Raw genomic sequence first — 24797 nt, 5'->3', positions numbered from 1 at the left:
CAGTCCTTCCGCTTCTCAGCTCTGCAAGTCACCTGATCATTTTGTCTTCACAGAGTCCTCGTATAGCTGTAGAAGCTTTACAAGGACTTTAAGGATTGTTTATATCATTACTTAAGCTACAGTTCTGATATAAACAATCTTTAAAGAGCCCTTGAAAAGCAAATTGAATTTTCTTTTCTCACAGTCACCAAAAGGACAGCTCATCTTCTCGAGGTAGTTATGTTTTGCTTGCCAAGCATTCTGAAATAAGAATTGTACAGCAGGGTTACACTGAAACACTCTCAACTGTCAATGCCTTGTACAGATCACTTGCATTGACATTACTGAAGTTGAAAAGTGAATGTAGTCTTTCTAGGTACCCTGCATGAGGCAGTGAGCATATGCTTTGCTATCTTGTTACCTCTGGACTATTTAGAGATTCTCTGAAGAATTGCAATGGGTATTGCCTCAGTCTGCTCAGGCTGCTGTAGCAAAATGCCACAGACAGGGTGGCTGAGACAACAGAAATTTTTTTCTCACATTTCTGGAGACTGGAAAGTCCAAGATCAAGGTACCAGCTGAAGTTTTACCAGTTTTGGTGAGGCTGTTTTCCTGGCTTGTAGATGGTGACTTCTCACTGCATCCTCACATGGCAGAGAGAGGGAGAGGGAGAGCAAGTCCTGGTGTCCTTTCTTCTCCTTTACCAAAATCTGTATTAGTCAGGGTTCTCCAGAGAAACACAACCAAGTAAATTACTTACTTATTATAAGGAATGGGCTTATGCAGTTACAGAGGTTGACAAGCCCAGATCTGCAGTCAGCAGGCTGCAGACCTAGGGGAGCAAATGGTTGAGTTTCCATCCAAACGCTGCCAGAAAGTGCCGATGCTTGCATTCTAGTCCAAAGCAAGGAAGAACTGATGTCCAGCTCAAGACAGTCAGGCAGAAGGAGATCCCCCTTACTTGCCGAAGGGTCAACCTTTTGGTTTTATTCAGGCCCTCAGCTGAGTAGAGGAGCAGCCCACCCCCATTAAGAAGGACAATCCCCTTCACTCAGCCTACTGATTTAGAAGGTAATCTCATCCAGAAATACCCTGAAAGACACAGCAAGAGTCATGCTGGACCAAATATCTAGGCTCCTCATGGGCCAGTCAAGTTGACGCATAAAGTTAACTAGCACAGGTACCTTCCATTTATGTCCATAAATTACCCAGATTTGGCGAGAGGATATTTTTTTTTATTATCTGTTGGATTCCTCCAACAGACATTCCTGAGTTACTATTATGTGCAGAGGTGTAGTTTTTCCTATACTCTGCCCACAATTCTGCCCACTAAGAGCAAGCCTTTACTTTTTCCAGTTATCACTTTAGAAGAGAAAGGGATAACTCCTTTATCTTTTCCTTTAAGAGAAATAAGAGGTTTTGAAAATTACTGGGCAGTGGACTATCTGTCCTGCTCAGCAGAGTGTTCCAACACTGGCATTACAAAAAAGCATCTTCTCCTCTCACAAATATTGAGGCTGGCATTCTTGAGGCCCAGACCTGGACAAAAATGTACAGTGCAAAATAGTTTTGTTTAAAGAGTCATCTAATCACTTGCAACTGTAGACGTGTACAGATGAGAAGGGAATGAGAGCTGAGATCACCAGCCACTCGAAATTGTCTGAGGGCCCTGCCTCAGCCCTGACCCTCTCCAGGGAAGGGCGGGCTCCCAGAGACTGTTACATCTGGGGCCTCTGACTCTGGAGAGGTCAGCTGCACTTGTGTCATTTAAGGAAACAATTTGATGCTAGGATTATTCAAAAGGTCACTGGATAACTCTGATTCTTGACCTTTGCCTGTTTCTGCCAGATTGATGTAGAAACCAACAAACAAAAAATGTCGATCAAACTACTTCCAGAAAAGGTAAAAGATAGTAGCAGTGCAGGTAACCCAGTGACTTCTCAATGCTATTTAGATGTGGCAGAAGAGAACCACAATGAAGAGCTCAGGTGTCTGGTGACTGTGAGGTCGCCAGAGTGACACGCTGGGTTTCCAGGGGCTGTCCCTCAGTCTAAGCTACTTTCTTGATGTCCATTTTGGAGCCCATTCTGCAGTTACAAACACCAAATTGTTTTTTTCTGTTTTAAAGGAATCTATAAAAAATGAGAGAATGATGAAATATTTACTAAAACCTTACCTATAGAGGGAAAAGGAACATAGTTTCCTAACACATCAGAGAGTTCTCTGACAGTAAATCAATTTCTAGGTAAAATAGAACTCAGTAAATATAATCGGAACATCCAAAAACCTTCAAAAAATTTGCTCAATAATGATATAAAGAAAAAAAGCTAAAAAAAAAGTTTGCTCAAAAACCATCATGAAACTTGAGTCACAATATGACTATTCCTGCCATTGCCTGGTGACTAGAAAAGAAGTTGATATATCAAGAACAGAGAAATGCCTTGGGTAGGAATAAATGAGCACCCCAATGGATGAAGGATTTTAAACCACGGGAAAGATCAGTACTCTCACTAATCTCACATAATAAGTAAGTGCCACGGAGAAGTTGGGGAGGAACGCTGACGGCGTTAAACTCTTTGGAAGAGTGAAAACACCAAATTAATGAGGAGTACATGGAGATTTAACTTGGTCCAATGAATGGGGATAAAATGGCAGATGAGTTCATTGTGGGTAAGTGCAAAGTACCACAGCTATGGATATAAACTGATGGGCACTGAGCTACACTCTACAACACAGAAAAATGTTTAGGGAAGTTGTGAAGGGTATTCTGAAAACATGCATAAAGCTCTTTTAGCAACAGGCAGGGAATAAATAAATGGATAAAACCTTAAATTACTGATAGGTCAAGGTGCTATTTTTAAAGCCCAGAAAAGCATTGCATATCATCAAACTCTCAAGCCCCAAGCACATCTATTAACATTTATTATGTTTATAGAGATTCAATTTAATATAGTATGGAGTTTTGTATTAATATGTAATATGGCAAGCTAAGTAATCAGACCAGATGTTCTACTGAAAACATCTAAAAATGCCTGGAAGCATATTTTAAAATATTTCTAGAAGGCACTGAAGAACTAGCAAGATACTTTTGCCCTGAAAACATTTGCCAGTCTCTGGGAATTTGAGTTCTGGTTTTGATGATTCTATGGGGGGGGTGGGTAGTAGTCAGAAGGCAAAGCCCAACAATAGCCAGGAGATGGAAACGACCTAAGTGTCCATCATCGGATGAATGGATAAAGAAGATGTGGCACATGTATACAATGGAATATTACTCAGCCATAAAAAGAAATGAAATTGAGCTATTTGTAATGAGGTGGATGGACCTAGAGTCTGTCATACAGAGTGAAGTAAGTCAGAAAGAGAAAGACAAATACCGTATACTAACACATATATATGGAATCTAAGAAAAAAAAATGTCAGGAAGAACCTAGGGGTAAGACAAGAATAAAGACACAGACCTACTAGAGAATGCACTTGAGGATATGGGGAGGGGGAAGGGTAAGCTGGGACAAAGTGAGAGAGTGGCATGGACATATATACACTACCAAACATAAGGTAGATAGCTAGTGGGAAGCAGCCGCAGAGCACAGGGAGATCAGCTCGGTGCTTTGTGACCAAAGGGGTGGGATAGGGAGGGTGGGAGGGAGGGAGACACAAGAGGGAAGAGATATGGGAACATATGTATATGTATAACTGATTCAGTTTGTTATAAAGCAGAAACTAACACACCATTGTAAAGCATTTATACTCCAATAAAGATGTAAAAAAAAAAAAAGAAGTCAAAGCCCAAAACAAGCCTAGGATGGGGAGTCTAAGAGAAGCCCCTCTCTCCACTAGGGCTACAGTCTCAGAGTGAGGGTGACCCAGAGCTGATAAAGCCCATCATCTCCACCTTCAGTAGTTCTATTCACAAGCCTGCTCTCGATTTGCTGCACAGAATCACATCACTTGAGTGGTCCCTGAACCTCAAGCCAAGAATCTAAAGTTTTAGAGGGAGACAATACAATAATTAAGTTTTCCACTAGCTAGATGCTACAGCCAGATTGTCTGTGTTTAAACGCTGAGTCATCACTTGACCTTGGGCCAGCCACTTAAGCACCATTATTTTCTCAACAATATATTGGGATGGTAGTAATGCCTCACAGGGTTGGACAGAAGGATTAAATAAATTAAGGCACTCAGGGCTGTGTCTGGCACATAGTAAGCTCTTTATAAGTGTAAATAATTTTTTAAATTTATTTGAGAATAAACCAATGAAAGATGGGAGGGAAGGTATGTGATTTAAAAGGGCAGACTGTGGTTTGGGGGGGCTTGCAGCATCGTTCTTGACCACAGGGAGGTTATATGGAAGAAGTCATTTCATGGCATTTGTTAAATTATATATCTATATGCTTTGCACTTTTCTGTATGTAGTTGTGTCTCATTTTTAAAATGGAGTAAACCCAGTAAAAGTGGTTCTCAAACATATTGGTCTAAGCTTCCTTTTATACTCTTTAAAATTATTAAGCATTGCAAATAACTTCTGCTTATGGGGTGTATTTATCAATACTAACAGTATGAAAAATGAAAACTGAGAATTTGAAAATATTTATTAATTCATCTTAAAATAATAAGCGCATTACATAGTAATATAAGTAATATAGTTTGTTTAGTTTGCCGTATTTTCCAAAACAAAAAATAATGAGAAGAGTGGCATTTTAAAATATTTTTAGCAAATCACTTTAATATCTGGCTTAATAAAAGCCAGCTAGATTCTCATGTCTTCAGCATTCAGTGTGTTGCAATATGTTGTTTCAGTTAAAGTATGTGAAGAAAATCCAGCCTTATACAAATATGCCTTTGGAAATAGAAGAGTATTTTAATGGTCTTTTTAGATAATTGTGAATATTCTTCTTCGCTACAATAGGCAAAGTTGACAAGTGTCACTTTCTTAAAGGCTGGTTGCAATATAGAGTCAGAAATGATATCAATTAAGTTTCATGATCCATTGCATTAATATTCATAAATCTAACTTCACTTTAAATGGATCTTTCATCTGCAAAAACTCATATTGGTTCCCTGAGTTAGCACATCTTCTAAACGTTGACATATTTATTAATCGATATTTAAAAAGTCACATTCATTAAAATCGCCACTGATTTCATCAGAAACTTTCTAAGTATTGAAAAACTGTCATGCTAAAAGTGGCAGATACAAGTTTTTTAAAATTCTAATTTTTGCTTGAAAGCTGTTGTTGTACCATTAGCAACCAAGAGTGATAATTATTTTCCTTGAACTAATTGATTTTATTAATTTTAAAGAAAATGTCTGCCAAATACCCAAATCTGAATAACCGTAACTAGTCTGTCAGTTGTTCTTTCAAGAAAAAAATTGGCATTCCACGAAAGAACTAGCTAGTTGGGCTTGCAACGGAAAGCACCTCACAAGCACTTTCTATACTTTGGTATCTAGCAGAATTACTTTATATACACTTCCTATTTTGTTACATTAGATATTAAAAAGACAGGTACTCAAGGATCAGCATTTAATAATAGGATTCCCCAAGGACTGGTTGAATAGAAGCAAGAAGAAACATGTGGGCTTCTTATGTGGACTGCAAGTCTTTTGAATGAGAAAACTATTCCCCTTACATTTAAATCCTCAAAACCTAACAATGTTACCTCAAAGCAAATTCAATAAATGTTATATGATAAAGTGGTTTTTGCTAGTTTTGTGGCAGATGTCTTAGTGATAATGGCGTTGATAGAGATGGCAATAATTATGGCAAAGAAGCCAAAGTCAGAGAAAGGAAAAGAAAAGATCCTACCCACATGAGGGGCTACTGAGTTATGGCCCCAGGTCAAGAGAGCGTTGGGGTAAAATATTTCATTTTGTGGATAAAAGATGAAAGACATAGGAATTACCCATATGCCTCTGTGAATGGGTCAAAATGTGAGCAATATTCAGTTAAACCAAGGGGTGGAGGAATTAATGCCTGCTATGTGTCAAATGCTTCTCAAGCACTGTCATATTTAATCCACCAAATTACTCAGTGGTCTAGGTATTCTACGCCAACTTTTCACTTGAAAATGGGTTCCAGGGATGTTGGTCTTTCCTGAGGTCATTCTATAAAAGTCAGCCTGGTCTTCTGTCTCTGAAGAGCTCACTCCACTGTTCCACAGTTGCTGAAACTTGTCCTTCTGGAACACAACTGACAGTTCATTCTGATCAAGGGCGAGTCCTAGCAGTATTTATTTAAGACAGAAATCCAGGTTCCTTTCAAACAGCAATATCACCCATAACCAGTTGTTTGCACAGACATCCTCACTACCATCTGGAAATCAGTGTACCTACTTTCTCGGGGCTTTCCTGCCCTTAGCTAATGATGTCTTTCCCTGCCAAGGAAGAGCAGGGCAGCCTGAAGCAATGACTAGGCAGACACAACTCTTGGTTTCTCTGTTCACAAGAGAAGTCATTCGACCATAAGCTGGAGGGACCTCTGGCCTCTGGAAAATGCTGCTCTTTAACCAAACCAGAAAGATTGTTGTCTGTCTTTTTCTTGACACTCAGATAAGGAAACACCCCTGATCCCCTTGGAGATTCATCGTGGTCAATCAGGAAGTTTTCTCCCCAGGTGGCACCAGCAGTAAAAATAGAAAGAGTAATTATTAACCTTAACATAGAGACTCCAGATGGCAATCTGGCCTTTCATCTCAACGGAAGGGAAATGTCAGAGACATAATTCAAGAGATGGAAAATGGAAGAGATATTGCCTGTGGGTGCTTCAGTGAGCATTTTGATGACTTAGAGATGAGTCTCTATCAGGCAAAGTTGAGGTCTCTTTTCAGAAGGTGGACTTCAAACAAAAATTTTTAACTTACAGGATGCTGAGTGCTGCTCCCTGGTCCCTTGAGCACATGTATGGCAAGTGAGGCTTATTCCACAAGAATAAGGCAAATAAAATTGCTTCCAATATTTTTTTGGATGAATACTGTGGGAGGCCATTGGGAAACAGAAGCCAGCTTTCACACATATTTAATTTTCAAAAAGAAAACATTTAAATAGTATTAAGCTTCTCCACACATCCATATTGGCTTAAAATTCATAATGTTATGATTCAAGTACTTTTTTAAAACTTAACAATTCTAAATACATGTTTATTAAGGGAAATGTATTCTGCATTGACCTTTTGCCTTTTTCTAACTCTCTTGGTTTTAATAGCTGAAAAGGATTTAATGGACAGAACTTTGCCCAGTAGTCAGGAGATCTGAGATTTCACTACTGGCCATGGAATTAACCAAGTCAAATTTGTCTCTATATTCCCCTTGACTCACCAGTGCTAGCACCTAACTAGAGCCATCCTGATTTCTTGAGGACTTGTGGATACTAGCTGTGGTTTTCCTATTTTGTTAGAGGTCTTTGCAGGTCATAACTGAGGCTTTGGGATCAAACAGAGCCAAAGTCAAACTACTTACGAACTGTATATATTTGAACAAGTTATTTTTCCTCCCTGAACTTCAGTTTCCTCTTCTGTTAAATAGGAATAATAATAAGTACTTCTGAAGACTGTCATGAAGAGTTTATGAACTCACATATGTAACACAGTAGGCATTCAATAAATGGTAATTTATTTGTATTGCTGTTATTATCCTTTTCCTCTTTTAATTAACTTATTCTGCCAAAACCAAACCTCTCTTGTTTCTTATATTTTCATCCATTGAAATTGAAACCAAGCAGGACCCTATGGGGCATTCCCAGGGACAGGCCCCCATGTCCCCTGCCTCTTGTCTGTAGAAAAGCTTTAGCCTCCTCCGCTTTTCCCAAGTTCCAAAGAGCAAATTTAATTAGAGAAGCGAGAAAATGCAGAAACAAAGGAAGGCAATCAAGCAAGACAAAATAATAATAGTTTAGCCATAAAACAAAGTCAAAGACCCTTAGTTCCTCCTCAAGGGCTATAGATAATATTCTGAGCTATAGCTTTGAGTTGTTTTGCAGATACTAAAACCCCCGCCAGATGGAAGAAGTTGACACAAGAATGTAGATTATAGACTGGCTAGAACCAGAAGGTTGATAATATTAACTCCCAAAATACCACCCAGTTACCTCACCACTAACCAATCAGAAGAATGTCCACAAGCTGATCAGGCACCCTGCAACACTCACCCCTAATGTTGCTTTTAAAAACCCTTCCCTAAAATCCATCAGAGAGTTTGGGTTTTTTGAGCACAAGCTGCACATTCTCCTTGATTGGTGCCCTGCAAATAAGTGCTGTGCTTTCCTTCACCACGAGCCAGTGTCAGTAGATTAGCTTTGTTTTGCTTTGGGCAAGCAGACCCAAGTTTGGTTCGGTAACAAAATTTCACCTATTAGCCAATGTCCTTTCTCAAGTATGTGTTCTCCATGGTGCCTTCTCCAATCCCAGAAGCTAGAAGTGAATTTCCATAATCTCCAATCCTGTGCCACTTCTTTTATATACCTCACATAGCACTTGTCACTTATTGCCCTGTACTGTAGTTTTGTTTAGTTTTATGCCCAAATCTGATCATTCTAATTAAAATGATACTGTCTGGAGGGCAGGAAGCAAAATGTTCTCCCTTAAAATACTTCTTGAATGTGTGTTGAATGAATATGCATGCACTGTAGAATAGTGCCATATGGTTTATACATTAATTTGTTGAATCCAAGGAAAGGAGGTTTTCGTTTTAGTATTTTTTTAATTTTAGCACTTAGATATGTCAATTCAGTAAAAAAATTTTTGTCTTGAAGTTACTAGATAATAGTTGAAGTCAGAATGAAAATTTATTTTGCTGAAAACTCTTATTCTTTTGCTCTGACAGGGCACTGAAGCTGTCAATCTTTGAACCCTGTAAGTAGACATAATGCCTTCCAAAGCTGGGTAGTAATGCTTCCAAATACAACCATGTAACTTCCAGCAAGCCACTTCACCTTTCTCTGCTTCAGTTTTCTCATTTGTAAAATGGGTGGGAGTATAAGATCAGATGATCCTTTAAGATACTTTCCTTCTCTAAAAATTTCTAGTTGCCATTTTTAACATGAGAGCATTGAACTTGATGACCTTGACCTTTCCTTTCTGTGGTGTGATTCTTTTCTACCTTCTCTTTCTAGAGTACATACGGTCCCCAGAAGAATAACCAAAATTAATTTTTCAAGCGTTGCATCTACTATTCAAACATTTCCCAGCTACTTCTGAGAGTTCTCCTAAGGTGTTTCATATGTATTCATCGATAAGTTTCTCTCTACTCCCTAAGGATTCCATCACTGTTTTTCTTTATTCTAACCATATCTTCAGTTGTTCCTACTTCTCATAAAGCTACCTGTGCTATGGTGCTGTTTTTGAAACAGGATTTTTGCCTGGGCCTTCTCATCCTTTAAACTGACTACATTTTATCATGTTTAAAATGAACTGTAACTCTTCCAATGTTTTCATGCAAAGCTGGGGGTGACTGAATCTGACATAAAACGTATTTCACATCACCAAGAGAGACTCCCATTTTATAATAATGAGATAATTTAGATGTACTGTAAGGTGTTTGATTATTAAAAGTAATGTTAATATAAGAGTTGATCAAAAGTAATTCTTATTAAGGATCCCCAAATACAACCAGGATTGAAGTAAATTTGTCAGTCACTGCTATTTGAATGATCCAAAATATTTTGTGAATTACCAGCACTTAGTGTAATTATTGGAAGGATGACACCGGCTTGGCTATCTTGGATTCTGTATTAACAGTAGCTTGGAGATCCTCTGCCAGTACAGATATGATCTCGAGATCTGGAAAGAGAAGTGCAGAGGCAGAGTTTCTGTGTTTCTTCATTGATTCATGCAAATCATATGTGAGATGCGTATTCCAACCTCCACAAACAAAGAGCTAAAGGTAGAACTTTTGTCCAGCTGCTTAATCTACATTGAGAAAAATTTGGACGAAGGTCATAGATTTAAAAATTAGGCAAGCTTAACTAGAGATCGGAGCATTCCCAGAAAGGATCAAAGTTACAAAAAATTCTTTTGCTTTGGTGAAATCCCACTTTAGGGAATTTTCCTTTGGATTGTCCCTTTTTCTTACAATAGGAAAATGGTGGTGGCAGTCTCTTGAGAGAGAAAGTGACCTCTGAGCTGCTGAGTGATTAGACCTTGTAAAAGAAGCTTCAGGAAGAGGTTAAGGGTGGGAAAACTGTCGACAGCTCTGCTCTCCAACGTCTAGTCTGGGTAACAGATACCTCATAGATAATGTGCTGTGCAAATCATTTTCTCAATAGGAAGCTACATAAAAGTTTACAGCCAAAACCTCAGCTAGGAATAGAGTGTTATTTTTCCTGGAGGGTCCCATCTTCTTGCTTCCCTGAGGACCTGCAAAGGTGGTAGGCAGGCAGTGGAAGATTCAGGGTTTTAGGATCCTAGCCATCTCCCTCTCTCTCATTAAAGACGCTACTAACACCTACTATATGCCTAACACTGGACTCAGCACTAGAAAGATGGGGAACTATCCAGGTAAAATTATTGCTGGGAGTTATCACTTTGCCGTAATTCCCAAAGTCTGGGCTCCATTCAGGACTCCCACATCCAAGCTGCTCAGGGAGCTCAGCTGCAGGAGAAGGTAGATGCTCACCACTTCTGGAATGTGACTCCTACCCTATGAGCCGAGGTAGGAACCCTACTGCTCCACAGAAAACCACTGCACCTTACTCTGCTGTGCTTGCTGCTTCTCTAGGAGAGAAAGAGGCTGCAGTCAATTGAACAACTCTGTAGGTTGCAAAAGAGGACAGTTTTTCTTTAGGGAACTATTTTACTTTGAAGTGTTTTCCTTAGAAAACTGGATCTCTGTCTTCTCTTCCCCACTATTCTTTGATGAACTTATCCACTCCTTTTTTTTTTTTTTTTTTTTTGCGGTACACGGGCCTCTCACTGCTGTGGCCTCTCCCGTTGTGGAGCACAGGCTCCGGACGCGCAGGCTCAGCGGCCATGGCTCACGGGCCCAGCCGCTCCGCGGCATGTGGGATCTTCCCGGACCGGGGCACGAACCCGTGTCCCCTGCATCAGCAGGCGGACTCCCAACCACTGCGCCACCAGGGAAGCCCTATCCACTCCTTTTTGTGGGGTGATGTTCTGGCTATCAGAGCACTGTATGTTTACATTCTTGCATCTAGATGACCGGTGTAACTAGCAAGCCAGGTTGCTAAGCTGTAAGAGAGATGTAAAAGAACACACGGAGAGCTTATTATAAGCAAGATGAAGCACTGAGTGATGGTCAGCATTTCTGAGGAATTCCAGGGAGAAGAATAGTTGGCACTGAGGTGGAAAAATAACCAGGTGGAAGAGAGTATTTCTATCCCTCACCTAACCTCTCACCCCAGCCTTCTTCCTATGAGCAAGTCTTGCTGTGCCCATCTTCCCACTGGAGGGGAAAACACTGAATTAGGTAAAACAGCTGTTCTTTGAGCCTCCAAGGTTGTAGAAGTGCTAATAAATGCTGTCCTTGTTACTTTGCATCGCTTCCCCTGGGTATTTGTCATTTGGACACTGAGACATTCTGACAGCCATTTGGCACCTGCATTTTGTCAGGTCGTAATGGAGTACATTTCCACTGCCTGCAATATTTTTTTTCATTCCAATTACATGCATTGAATCAAACCCTTGCTATGGTGAAATTCATCTGAAGCCCTCCCCAGAGCCAAGAGCCGCTGGAGAACCCTGCTCTGATAAGTGCCAGCTCTGTACAGTGCCTTCCTCTCAATTTGAAGAGCAGCTAATTTGATTTGTTCTCTTATTTGAGAAGGAACCAGATCATTTGCATTGTAAATAAAACCATTTCTTGTCTTTATTTCCATCATTTTTGATTGCTTTTGGCTGCTTAACTTGGATAATTGAATCATGGGCCATATGAAAGAGAGCAGAGAAAGATTTTAAATAATTTAAGATGAGCTCAAAGCAAATCTGTGGCAGTAACAGATGAGTAAAACATCTCTGATTTCAGCCTTTGTGAGCGCTATATGGCACCTGAATTACTATCGCTGCTTCTGGAGGTCATAGGGAGACTGGAATAGGGGCCTCTCAAAATATATTCCCCGTGTTAAACTTGGGCTTGGTTCTACATGTGGGGCAGCATTTCAGTGAGTCCCCTGTGTTGGATCAGCTCCCACTCAGAGCTGCCTCTGCTCCACTCAGCCTAAAGCCCCAGGCAGCACTGAGTGGGATTTGATTTCTGCAATGATCCTTAGGGGATAGAGAGTGGAAGAAAAACCTCTCCTAAGTCATTGCCTTTTTCCTACAATTTAACAATTTTGAGAAGGCGGCCATTCCCCAGGATAGCTGAAAAGGAAATAAACTTAACATAGACACAAAAATCATTTTAAACCTAAATTATTTCTGTTTCTACTGAATCGTCATTGATTTTGTATCCCCAAGAGCTACAGTTATTTCTCCAGAGGATGGTACTTGAAGATGAGGCCTTCTAGATTCCCAAGAAGGTCTCAGAGGTGTTTTTTGCAAAGTTTCCAGCAAAGATTTTCAGTCCATCTTTGCTTCTTGGTGATGGCGGTGAGCAACAGTTGCTGGATCACAAGTCCTGCTTACAACAGTGTGGAGATTCTTACCCCACTTACGGATAATGTGGAAAATCTCAAGGACAGCTAGCCTGTCCTTGGAAGATGCAGTCTAACCCAGCCTCAGATGACTCTTTCCAAAAAGGTAGGACTGCACGCATCCCCTGGAGGTTCTCTCTTTCTGGAAAGGGCAGTGTCACCAGGCTGACTATGGACAGGCCTGAGGGCCACCACCTGTGAATCCACCAGGGGATCCCTGGGTATAACCTTGGCAACTCGTGGCCAGCTAAACCCATCCTGCTCACCTCCCTTGCCCCTTGGGTTCTGATCATCTCTCCTCTTTCAATATTTTATCCTCATATTGCCCTGAGCTGCCTCTTTTCTTACTCAGATTCCTACAATTATCTTCTCTTCCTAACACTTCTTCAGTGCTCCCTGGAACTGGGGGGGCCAATTCTCTTAATCCCATGATTATTCCTTTGGCCTCCTAGCCTTTCCTGAAGACCGGCACTGCCCTGAGGATTGCCTGTTCCCAGAAAGTTTCTCCAGGTAGAACCTTTAAATCCTGTGTCCCAGGTTTGGGAGGATGGATTAGCAAGTTCCTCATTTCCCGCTGGTCCTTCACATCGTTATTTCTCTTCCATCAGGCAAAGTCTCCTCCCCACCTTCAACCGAAGCTCACACCAAGCATCCACATAGCCCTGAATACCACGCCCACTCTAGATGCCAGTGCCTGCTGGGATCACTGTTGCACATATTATCTCATTGTGAATATGTTGACTGTTGCATACATTTGGGGTTCTATCTTTGGTTTAGAAATAAAAATTTTCACACTTATGTACAGCCACAGTATTTCACTGATCCTGCCACACCAATACACCCTTTGCTTTTGCCATCTCTATGTGTTTATCTATCTCTACCTGACCCCCTCCTGCCCACAAGCCATCCAGTCTCTTTCTTTCCGAGTCATTAAGTTTCTGTTCAAGTCTTGTCTTTCTCATGAAATGTCTCTAGGCATGTCAGCCCAAAGTGATTTCTGATTCCATAGCCAGGCTATGTATTACATAGCCATAGCCATGTATTACCTCTGCCAGGTGATCAAAAATGAAGCATGTAATAGCTCTGATTCTGTGAAACTTTCCAGTGAATTCCCTGCCCTTTCAAATATCTCGCTGTTACTGTTTGGTACCATACAAGAGGCTCTCATTGTGTTAGTCCTTCCTGCTCATCACCACCATGGGGTACAAGCGTGAACCCTACAAGGGGCTGGCCGACACCTTGCACCCAAACAACAGATTTATAATCACCATCACACATCTGACGATTAGCAACAAAAAAACTGACATCAGAACGCATTCCCAATAGTAATTTACTCACTTCATTTGCACACTTATGAATTTGTTTCATAATTTAAATAGACTGCAAATTAGCTTTTTAAATGCAATTATAGTAACAAAACCTGCCTAGAATCATAACATTTTAGACATGAAGGACCTTTAGTTCCTCCATCCCTCATTTTACAAAAAAAGTTACTGTATGTTATTTTATCAGTCAGTATCACTTTAAACCAACAAAGTTTATTTTTCACTCATATTTTGTATCCAGCGTGGGTCAGTTGAGGAGTTTGTTCATTGCAGTTTTGCGGGACGTGGGTTAATTGAATCTACATCTCAATACACATTTCTACTATGGGGCAAAGAAATCAAGGCTCTGGAGGGTCTTTCCCTAGTGACTCCAAGTTCTGGCCTAGAAGTGACGTCTGTTGCTTCCCCCTGAACAAGCCAAAACAATGGGCTAGAATCAATCCATGACCTGCCCAAAGGAGCCAGAAAGTTCAGAAGCGAACTAAGAAGTGATGAAATCAATGAGCAGCACTAATAACTACCATAACTATAGCTAATGTTAAGCCACTTGTGTTATATTTATTCCATATCATTATATTATTATGAGAGTAACTGGAAGGCATTAAAATGAGCATGCATTTTGGAGCCAGAACAGCCTAGGTTTAAAACTCTATTCTGCCACTCATTAGCTGAGCCTTTTGTGGCCTGGGGCAATATGCTTGACCTCTCTGAACCTCAAATATATTAACTGCTAAATGAATATTTAACCTGGCTGCCTTGAGGATTCAATGAGAGAAAATGTTTTTCAAAAAGTCTAGAACAGTTTCTAGCAAATAGGTAATCAATACGTGTTAGTTTCCTCTTTTTTTCCCCTCTCTCTGTTAACACTTTGTTCACCTTCTTTTGCCTTCTTTTTGTCCTTCCTTACTTCCCTATGGCTATGGATTTGTTCTTGCCCTGGGTTTGAAAGATTCTACCTATTGCCCTCACCTAGAGATGAGCATGTTCACTTCAGTGCTCTAACAAGCTGTGCTTTAATCAATACTTCCACCATATTTATCACTTCCAGGGTTGTACTGTGTTAGGTAATTTTCTCTTTTTGACCTGATCCAGCTGTTGCAACAAGCCTTTAAACAATTTGTGAATCACTCCTCACCCCAACCTCTCTAGAATTTTGTTAATTTTTCAAGACCATATTGTACCTCACCACATCAATCATAAGTCTTTCAGCGATAAGAACCACATTTTAAAACGTTATAGCACTCACAGAGTCAAGCATTTTACTTTGTTTTACCCATAGAATATCAGATGTAAAGTAGTTCGTTGATGATATCCACAGTGTATTAGTTTTCTGGGGCTGCCTGAACAATGGCCCACCAGCTGGGTGGGTGAAACAACTGAAATTTATCGTCTCATAGTTCTTCAGGCTAGAAGTCCAAGATGAAGGTGTTAGCAGAGTTGGTTCCTTCTAAGCGTTGTGAGAGAACCTGTTCCATGACTCTCACCTTGCTTCTCGTGTTTTGCTGGCAACAGTTTGCATTCCTGGGCTTACAGAAGCATCTCCCTGGTCTCCGCCTTCATCATCCCATGGCATTCTCCTTGTGTGTGTGCGTCTAAAATTCTCTTTTTTTTTTTTTTTTTTTTTTTTGTGGTATGCGGGCCTCTCACTGTTGTGGCCTCTCCCGTTGCGGAGCACAGGCTCCGGACGCGCAGGCTCAGTGGCCATGGCTCACGGACCCAGCCGCTCCGCGGCATGTGGGATCTTCCCGGACCGGGGCACGAACCCGTGTCCCCTGCATCGGCAGGCGGACTCTCAAGCACTGCGCCACCAGGGAAGCCCCAAAATTCCCCTTTTTAAAGGACACTGGTCATATTGAATTAGGTCCCACCGTAATGATGTCACCTTAACTAATCATATCTGCAATGGCACTATCTGTAAATACATCACATTCTGTGGAAATAAAGGGTTAGGATATCAACATATGAATTTTGAGGGGACAAATTTAACCCACGACATATGGGTTACTATGGTCAAGGTGGATACTTAATAATTTTACAGAGGGAACAGTATGACATCAATATTTGTGCCATGTCTAAGTATACTTTTCAAATGACAAAAAGTTGATACTGATATAGAATGAACGTTATTCAGAGATTAATTTACTTAATTCATGTGAGAACTAGCTGAATGGTAAAACTTATTCCAAGAGCATTTGAGGAACAGAAGTTTGTATATTCCTCAGCAAAGATAAGCCAAAATCAGTTTGCTAAATTAGAGACAAAAGTGGAAAATGGTCTATAGACAATAGACCTCACAACCTTTGAGATCATCTTTTCTACCAGACATAAATTATTTACATCCATACTGGACAAAAGTCAGAAACTGACATGTAACTTCACAGAGTCTGTGCTCTAATCAGTAGTAAACAGCAGGTCAAAGTTGTACACTCCTATATAATTAAATATTAATTGGGGTGGAGAAATATGATATTGAAAGGACATTTAACCAACCTTTTCCCTTCTTTCCATGTTTTGGATGTGTTTTCTTAGTAGTCCTCCCTAAATAGTCTCTAAAGATCATTCCTAACACAAAAAGCTGTGTTCATAATGTGTCTACCCAATTACTTTATACAAGTGAAACAAGAGGTGTTATTTAACTATATAAACTTCTGTATGATCATCAGATCCAGAGCTAGTTACTAAAGTCATAAAATTAACTTTTGTCTTGAAATTTCATAAAGAATCCTGGACTCTGAAGAGACTTTGAAAAGCCTCCATTACTTGTTCTTCTATACGGAAGCTAGGAAGCAAAGCCCAAGAAATTCTCTCCACTAGGTTTCACTTGCACTATTAATAAATATGGGTGAATTCCTCTCTTCGAAGTCTCTAATATTTGATCATACACCTGACCTGCAAAGAAATGACCTTTCTTCCTACCTGTAATGCAAGGATTCTGTTAGTACACAACAGGTGTCAGACCAGTTTCCTGGGAGGACTTTATAGGCGTATGTTCCACATGTGATTTAAAACCCTTGATCTTTAGTTATGGTCTTACTATAAGTGTATTAAATAAGATGAATTCTCAAACTTGACACTCCAAGCATGTCTTCGGTTACACAGCCAATTTGTCTAATTATATCCTAGTAAAAAAAGAGGTCAGATTCTTATTGAACCTATGCAAATAATTATATTGCCATGAAAAGTAGAGACATAGTAAAAAAAAATATCTTTTTCTGTATTCTGAGAGTTCAAAAAGAAAGAAATAACATTTAAAGAACGTTTCATTTCAAGCTTGCCAGCTTGCCATTTCACTTGTTAGCAAAAGCTTCTCCCAACAGATGCAGCAATGGTGTGGACTCTGCCCCCCACAGTGCTAGCTTCTGCAGGAGCCCTGGAGACAAGCTGGATGGGGAACACGCCTGCACTCATTAGGCAGCACGTTAGGTCATGCAGAGAGGTGGGCTCCCCTGCCTGCTCTCAGGATGCGACACTGCGGCTCAGAGAGATGGAGGGTGTGCTCAGAAGTATTTTCTATTAAGTTGAGGCGTAAACATAGATGAAGAAAAAGGAGAAAAGGCTTTCTGGAATAGCCAGTAAAATACAGAACATTAAAGACAATACCAATAAAATTTCAAGACAAACAACCATAATTCTGCTTCCTTCCTCATCAATCCTAGTTAATTGTTTCCACTGGTCCCTGGATCACCAGTTGCTTTCATGAAATCATCTCATGCTGGATTGAGAAGAGTTAATAGAAATCCTCACTTACTCCCCAAATACAGTCAGAGTTGTCCAAGTGAAGGCAGTTTGAAAGCCTGTACTATTAAAATACCACATTAAATATATTGGTTTGCTAGGATACCAGAACAAAGTACCACAGACTGGATGGCTTAGACACTAGAAATTTATTTCCTTATGGTTCTGGAGGCCAGAAGTTCAAGATCGATGTATTAGCAGGATTGGTTTCATTCTGAGGCCACTCTCCTTGGCTCACAGACGGCTATCTTCTCTCTTTGTCTTCAAATGGCCTTGCCTCCATGTGTCTGTGTCTTAACCTCATCTTCTTAGAAGGACACCAGTCATATTGGGTTATGGCCCACCTATATGGCCTCAATTTACCTTACTTATCTCTGTAAAGAACCTATCTCCAAATACAGTTACATTTTGAATTACTGGAAGTGAAGCTTTCAACATATGAATTTGGGGTGATAAAATTCGTCCATAACATTAAGTATACCTGGATTAGTCTTTTCCAAGAAATTCTCACGTTGTCCTTTGTTGACAATCAGATTCATGACTTCAGGCAAACATGAGAGGAAAGTAGAAACAACTTGCTGATGTTAAGACTGAATGGCAGTTAATTCATTATAGTAACCAACAATGTCATAAAGGGGAAGAGTAAAATTCTCTGTTGAAGTCAATAAGATATATAACTCTTTTTAAAGGATTAGATTCCACGTTTCCAAGAACATAATACAGACTGACAAATCTCCAGGGCCTTCTAAAGCATCTTATAAAGTGTACAACCAATAAAACATATTTATATCAATAATTTTTTTCTGTACAAAACATATAAAACCTTCTTCCTTCATTTAACAACTTTTCTTACGAAACTAATTCAATGATGTTGAGCTAATTAAGAAAAATAGAACATACCAAAAATCCTAATTATTTTTATCATCTCTCTTTTTTTACAAGGTGAAAGACAAAATCTTTGTGATTTTCTAATATTCATCTGGGAAATCTCAAAGACAGTTTCAGGTATAAAAAACATCTTGATATAGTTCTTTTTTTTTAATATAAGACTTACTTTGTGAAGAGAAAATGAAATGTGATGTTAGGAGCGAGATCATCACTTCATTAAGGTTGGAGCACATATACATAAGAATAATGAATGGCTGAGCTAATACTGAGAGAGATTGAGCTAATACTGGGTGAGTTTACACGTAAATTGAAATGATACTATAATATTTTAAAATAAATATGAAGTAAGAATATACAATTGGAAGAAACCATAACAGTTTAGAAATGAGAAACTTTTTTTTTTTTTTTTTTTTTTTTTTTGCGGTACGCGGGCCTCTTACTGCTGTGGTCTCTCCCATTGCAGAGCACAGGCTCCGGACGCGCAGGCTCAGCAGCCATGGCTCACGGGCCCAGCCGCTCCGCGGCATGTGGGATCCTCCCGGACCGGGGCACAAACCCGTGTCCCCTGCATCGACAGGCAGACTCCCAACCACTGCGCCACCAGGGAAGCCCCCGAGAAACTTTTTTATTTGCTTTTTTTAAACAAATAAAGATATAACAAAGTCATTAGAAAGCATAGAAAGTTATTTTACTGACATATAAAATCCTGCTATCTGGTAGGATTACCTAATGAGTATAGAATATCATTTTATAAATTCTTGTTGAGAACCAGCTGGGTAATCCATGACTAATTTGTGACTTGAAGATTGAAAAAAAATTAATTAATTATATATATATTTTTGCCACACAGTGTGGCTTATGGGATCGTAGTTCTCCAACCAGGTATCAAACCTGGGCCCCCATCAGTGAAGGCGCCAAGTCCTAACCACTGGAGAACCAGGGAATTCCCAAAACTTTAATCTTTTTTTAACAAAACATCTTTAAGAATAAACACATCAGAATGAGACGAAATCTTCATCTTCTAACAATGACGTAATAACAGAGACAGGATTTATCACCCCACCCTAAACAACTAGAACACTGAATAAAATTATATGAAGCAATGATTCTTCAGACATGGAACAATAGCAAGCACAGGACCATGATTCCTAAGAGAAGAGAAACAAATGAGGTGAGCTCTATGATTGCCTCAGCTTATTGCTTAGAAGCAGTTGAATTCGTAGTTAAAATTTTCCAACAACACCCCTCCCAAGTTGATTTAACTGAATTTCCTCATATGTCTAAAAAAAAGAAATAATATTGATTCTATTATGTATATCTGTCTACAGAAAATTGAAGAGGAAAGAATACTACCCAAGTCCTTTTACAAAGCCAGTATTACCCTAATAGGGAGACCAGACAAAGACATTACAAGAACAGAATACCAAAATTAATATCCTTCATGGACAGAGAAATGAAAATCCTTAGCAAAATTTCAGAAAATTGAATCAAGCTATTTATAAAAAGGGTAATATCATGACCAAATGATATTATCCCAAGAATGCAAGTTGAATTAAGCATTATAAAATCAACCAATGTATTTCATCATATTCACATACTGAATAAAAGTATGATCTTCTCAACATATATGAAAAAATTTTTGACAAAATTGAATACTCATTCATGACAAAAACTTTGAATAAAGAAGGAGAACTTCTTCAACCTGATTAAGGACAATCTACCACAAACTTACAGCTAACATCATACATAATTAATCATGATATAATGAATATATTCCCTCAAGAAAGGATAAGTTGAGAAAAGCTATCTGCTTTCACCACTTCTATTCAATACTGTTTTAGACAATGCAATAAAGCAAGAAAAACAAGGCATATAAATTGGAAAAATGAGGTAAACAGAAGCTTTATTCATGGATGGCATACTTGGCATTGTATAAAATCTTAAGTAATCTACAATAGACTATTCAAGCTAACAAAGGAGTTGAGCAAGGGTACAGGATACATGAACACTATACAAAAATTATTTTCATGTCTATATATTAACAATAAGCAACTAGAAATTGAAATTAATAAAAATATCATTTACCATAACATCAAAATATATGAAATACTTAAATATAAATTTGACAAAAGTCATGCAAGACCAGTATACTGATAACTACAAAATGTTGCAGAGAGACATTTAAAAGATCTAAATGAATGGAGATACATAGAGACATGTAAAAGAATTAAATGAGTGGAGATACATAGATCAATCAGAAAAGAGCTCTTTCAATTTTAGGGGTTTTATAATCTAATTTATTAATACCTTCAGAAAGTAGGAAAATATTTCAAACTTACACAGTGAGAGATAAAGACTTTTCTCAATTATAGCCATACGAGCACAAAAAGAGCTTACAGCATCAGTTCTACAACTTTAGCCATAGCTCAAAAAACAAAACAACAACAACAAAAAAAACCCCGCAGAACACAAAATCTTACTAGTCTGGATCTCAAAGGACCATTCTACTTTTCATGGGTCATGAAACATTGTCATAGTTGATTTAAGCTCATTAAAAACAGACAAAAAAAAAGACTAACAATTTCCATTTCTCTGTGGCATGTCACTCAACAGAAGATAACTCTCGACTGTTCACCTGAGAGAGATCACAAAGTGATCAGATTATAAAACAAGATTTCCAGTTATCACTGTCTCCAACAGGGAATAATTTATCAGTTGTGCACAAACTATATTACTATATACAGAGTGATCGCCTGACTGACTACTCAGTTGAGTCCAGCCTAATGGTCTGATAACCACTAGACTCCAGAGCAAGTTGTAGAAAGACACAATACCCAAACAATAAATTTTATATACAGGCTGTTCTATTATTTATACAGTTATAACCAGTTGATCTGATGACTATCAATCCTTGGTCCCAGCCATAGAAAGAAACAGAGTCCTAACCCTAATATAGACAAACATCACAGACCAACTCACCTAGGCAAGATCCAGAAACAAAAATACAAAAATAGAAAGAAATAGAAAAACAGGAAGGAAAATAAAAACAAAAGAGAAAAAAGATTCAACAAAGGAAAGGTTCTAGGGCCACTTGGAATTCACTCTGGGAAGCAAAAACTGTGTGCCTGGGTAGGTCCTAATCGAAACAAACAGCAAGTCAAACAAAGATATATGTCTCTAGAAGATTGGGTAATTTTTAGTTAGACATTTCTCTTAATGACAGCCTTCCTTTACTCTAATTTTCATATATTTGACGTTTTTTTCTAACAGTTCCACGAGAAGTATTTGACTTTAGCATCGACTTCAGCCAGGAAGTGAAAATAGCAGAATTTCCCCTGCCTTCCCATCACCACATTATAAATTGCAATATAACAAAAAGTTGCAGATGGAAAGAATGTCTCAAGACGCAGGACCATGCAAACTGAAAAAGAATCCATTTTCTAGATCATAGTAAATCTGTGGTGGGGAGTTGGCATGTGCTACAGGGCACTGGTGAACACAAATCTAGGGCTCTCATTAATCAGGAAACCACTTAGGTTAAAATCTGAGGATTTATAGAAGCACAAGCCAAGGCATTTAATGTTTTTTTGCAAAAACTCTTCAGTCTTTGGATAAATTCTCTATGAGCTAAAGGAGGGAAGCAAAGAAACACAAGAGATACGGATTTCAGGAAATACACTCATTTTAACAGGAAAGTACCAAAATAGAAAGGACACACATACACAGAAAGACCTACAATCACCAAGTGAATAGAGATTTTCCCAGTCTTTTCAGCTTTAATGTGAAAAATCAAAGAATCATTTTAAAAGTATATATTGTACAACTACAATATACAGGTGACATGAGACATTCAAACATGAATAACACACTAACTGGCTATGTGACATCAGTAAATCTAAACCTTTCCAGGATCCAGTTTTCTCATGGGTAAAAAAAATCTCTCAGTCTTCTTGAAGTTGTAAAAGACCATAAATCTATGATTTTATAATTCATGTCCTCAAAGAGCTTAGTAAAGTTTTTGGAAGACTTTTACAGATGCACAGGGTGGGAAAGTGGTTCCCAGAACAGAGATACTTTCATTCAGAGTTTTTCAATTTTCTATGTTTTTATTTTTACCACAGAATTATTTGTTCAAAAGCACCATAAACTGGAAACATAAAGAAGTAAAGCAAGTCTGTAGAGATGTTCTGATTGAATCAGGTGGAAAGTACCAGGACTCTTGCTCCGCAGCCCCTCCCATCTTGGCCTTTAGACTCCTATGGTCTCTAAACAGCTCCTCTGAGCCCCCAGAGCTCTCTGAAGCATGTTGAAAAATCATTTATGAAGTCCTCTCTAGTTTCAAGATAAAATACTAGGCAAAAAGAAGTTAAGTTTCCTTAACTGGGAAATGTTCTTCTCCCAGTTCACAGAAATCAGGGACAGAATTTGGATTAGACCACCCAGCTGCTTCCTGTCCAGGCACTCTCTGGTTCTCTATGTCATCTCTCCAAAATATTGATCATTGTCTGTACACTGCCCACTCACTGACCCTGTTTGCATAATAACTCCACAAATGCAAAAGGGACTCATATTTGCTTTCGAATCTACTAAAGGTTGTTATTTTTATAGTCTTGCAAAGGGACTTGCAAATCCAACACCAAGATCAATACATCTGAACATTTCTATATGAGACGTCTAGTAAATGGAAAGAACAAAGGAAAGATGGCTTGGAGCTGTAACACAGTAGGCTTGGATAATATCTGCCTCCTAAAACATTTAGTAGAATTTTCATTTTTGTTCATGAACATATTGATGGAGGATCTGTGAGTTTTTTTCTAGAGCTTCAGAGGTCATTTTCAAATCTTTCCATTTTCTCTGTCATTTTATATCACTTCCTGCTCCTGGATCATGTTCTGTACTTCCTGCTGTGTCCCTATGTTTCCAGTGAGGCAGAGTCTCGATTTTTGAATGGTTTGTCAATTTAATGAACTGTTTTATGATTTAGACCCAAATAATGGGGATTTTGTGGAGAAAGGCATAGAGGTAGAAGGAGGGAAGGAGAGAAGGGGTGTGAAGTAGAAGAATAAACTTTAGCATATTGGGATTGCCTTTTAAAATCCTATACAGATTTTTTTCCCCTCATTCAGATAACTTGCTGACCTTATCCTATGCTACATCTGATTGCAATTACTTCAGTTTGTTAAGCTGACCAATTTTAGAAACTTGGACAATGTACTTCGTTGCAATCAGATCTGCATTAAAACCCAGAAATGAAGGATAAATTGGTTATTGCCATTGAAGTTGTTATGGTGTATTTTTTCCAAAAGAAATACACTCATGTCAGCAGCCCTGAACTTTCATTTCTCCAAACTTCTAACATGTCTTCTGCAAATAAGTCTGGTATCTTTTACATAATCTGTAATCCATGAAACTCAATTACAGGCTGTTACTAGAGATTTTCCTTAATTCTTCACTTCTCCTTTGTAAATTTTATAATTCTTGACAAAACATTTTAAGGTACAAAACACACAGAAAGGAAAAAAATTAGGGGAGAGTCATACCATAAATTTTTTAGCATTAGAATATAGATTCTCCCTGTTCAAGGATAGAAAGCCCAGAGATAAACCCACGCACATATGGTCACCTTATCTTTGATAAAGGAGGCAGGAATGTACAGTGGAGAAAGGACAGCCTCTTCAATAAATGGTGCTGGGAAAACTGGACAGGTACATGTAAAAGTATGAGATTAGATCACTCCCTAACACCATACACAAAAATAAGCTCAAAATGGATTAAAGACCTAAATGTAAGGCCAGAAACTATCAAACTCTTAGAGGAAAACATAGGCAGAACACTCTATGACATAAATCACAGCAAGATCCTTTCTGACCCACCTCCTAGAGTAATGGAAATAAAAACAAAAATAAACAAATGGGACCTAATGAAACTTCAAAGCTTTTGCACAGCAAAGGAAACCATAAACAAGACCAAAAGACAACCCTCAGAATGGGAGAAAATATTTGCAAATGAAGCAACTGACAAAGGATTAATCCCCAAAATTTACAAGCAGCTCATGCAGCTCAATAACAAGAAAACAAACAACCCAATCCAAAAATGGGCAGAAGACCTAAATAGACATTTCTCCAAAGAAGATATACAGATTGCCAACAAACACATGAAAGGATGCTCAACATCACTATCATTAGAGAAATGCAAATCAAAACTACAATGGGATATCATCTCACACCAGTCAGAATGGCTGTCATCAAAAAATCTATAAGCAATAAATGCTGGAGAGGGTGTGGAGAAAAG

The sequence above is a fragment of the Delphinus delphis genome, chromosome 14 (assembly GCF_949987515.2).
Source record: "Delphinus delphis chromosome 14, mDelDel1.2, whole genome shotgun sequence".
NCBI lineage: Eukaryota > Metazoa > Chordata > Mammalia > Artiodactyla > Delphinidae > Delphinus > Delphinus delphis.
Note: the sequence above shows the minus strand (reverse complement) of the source record.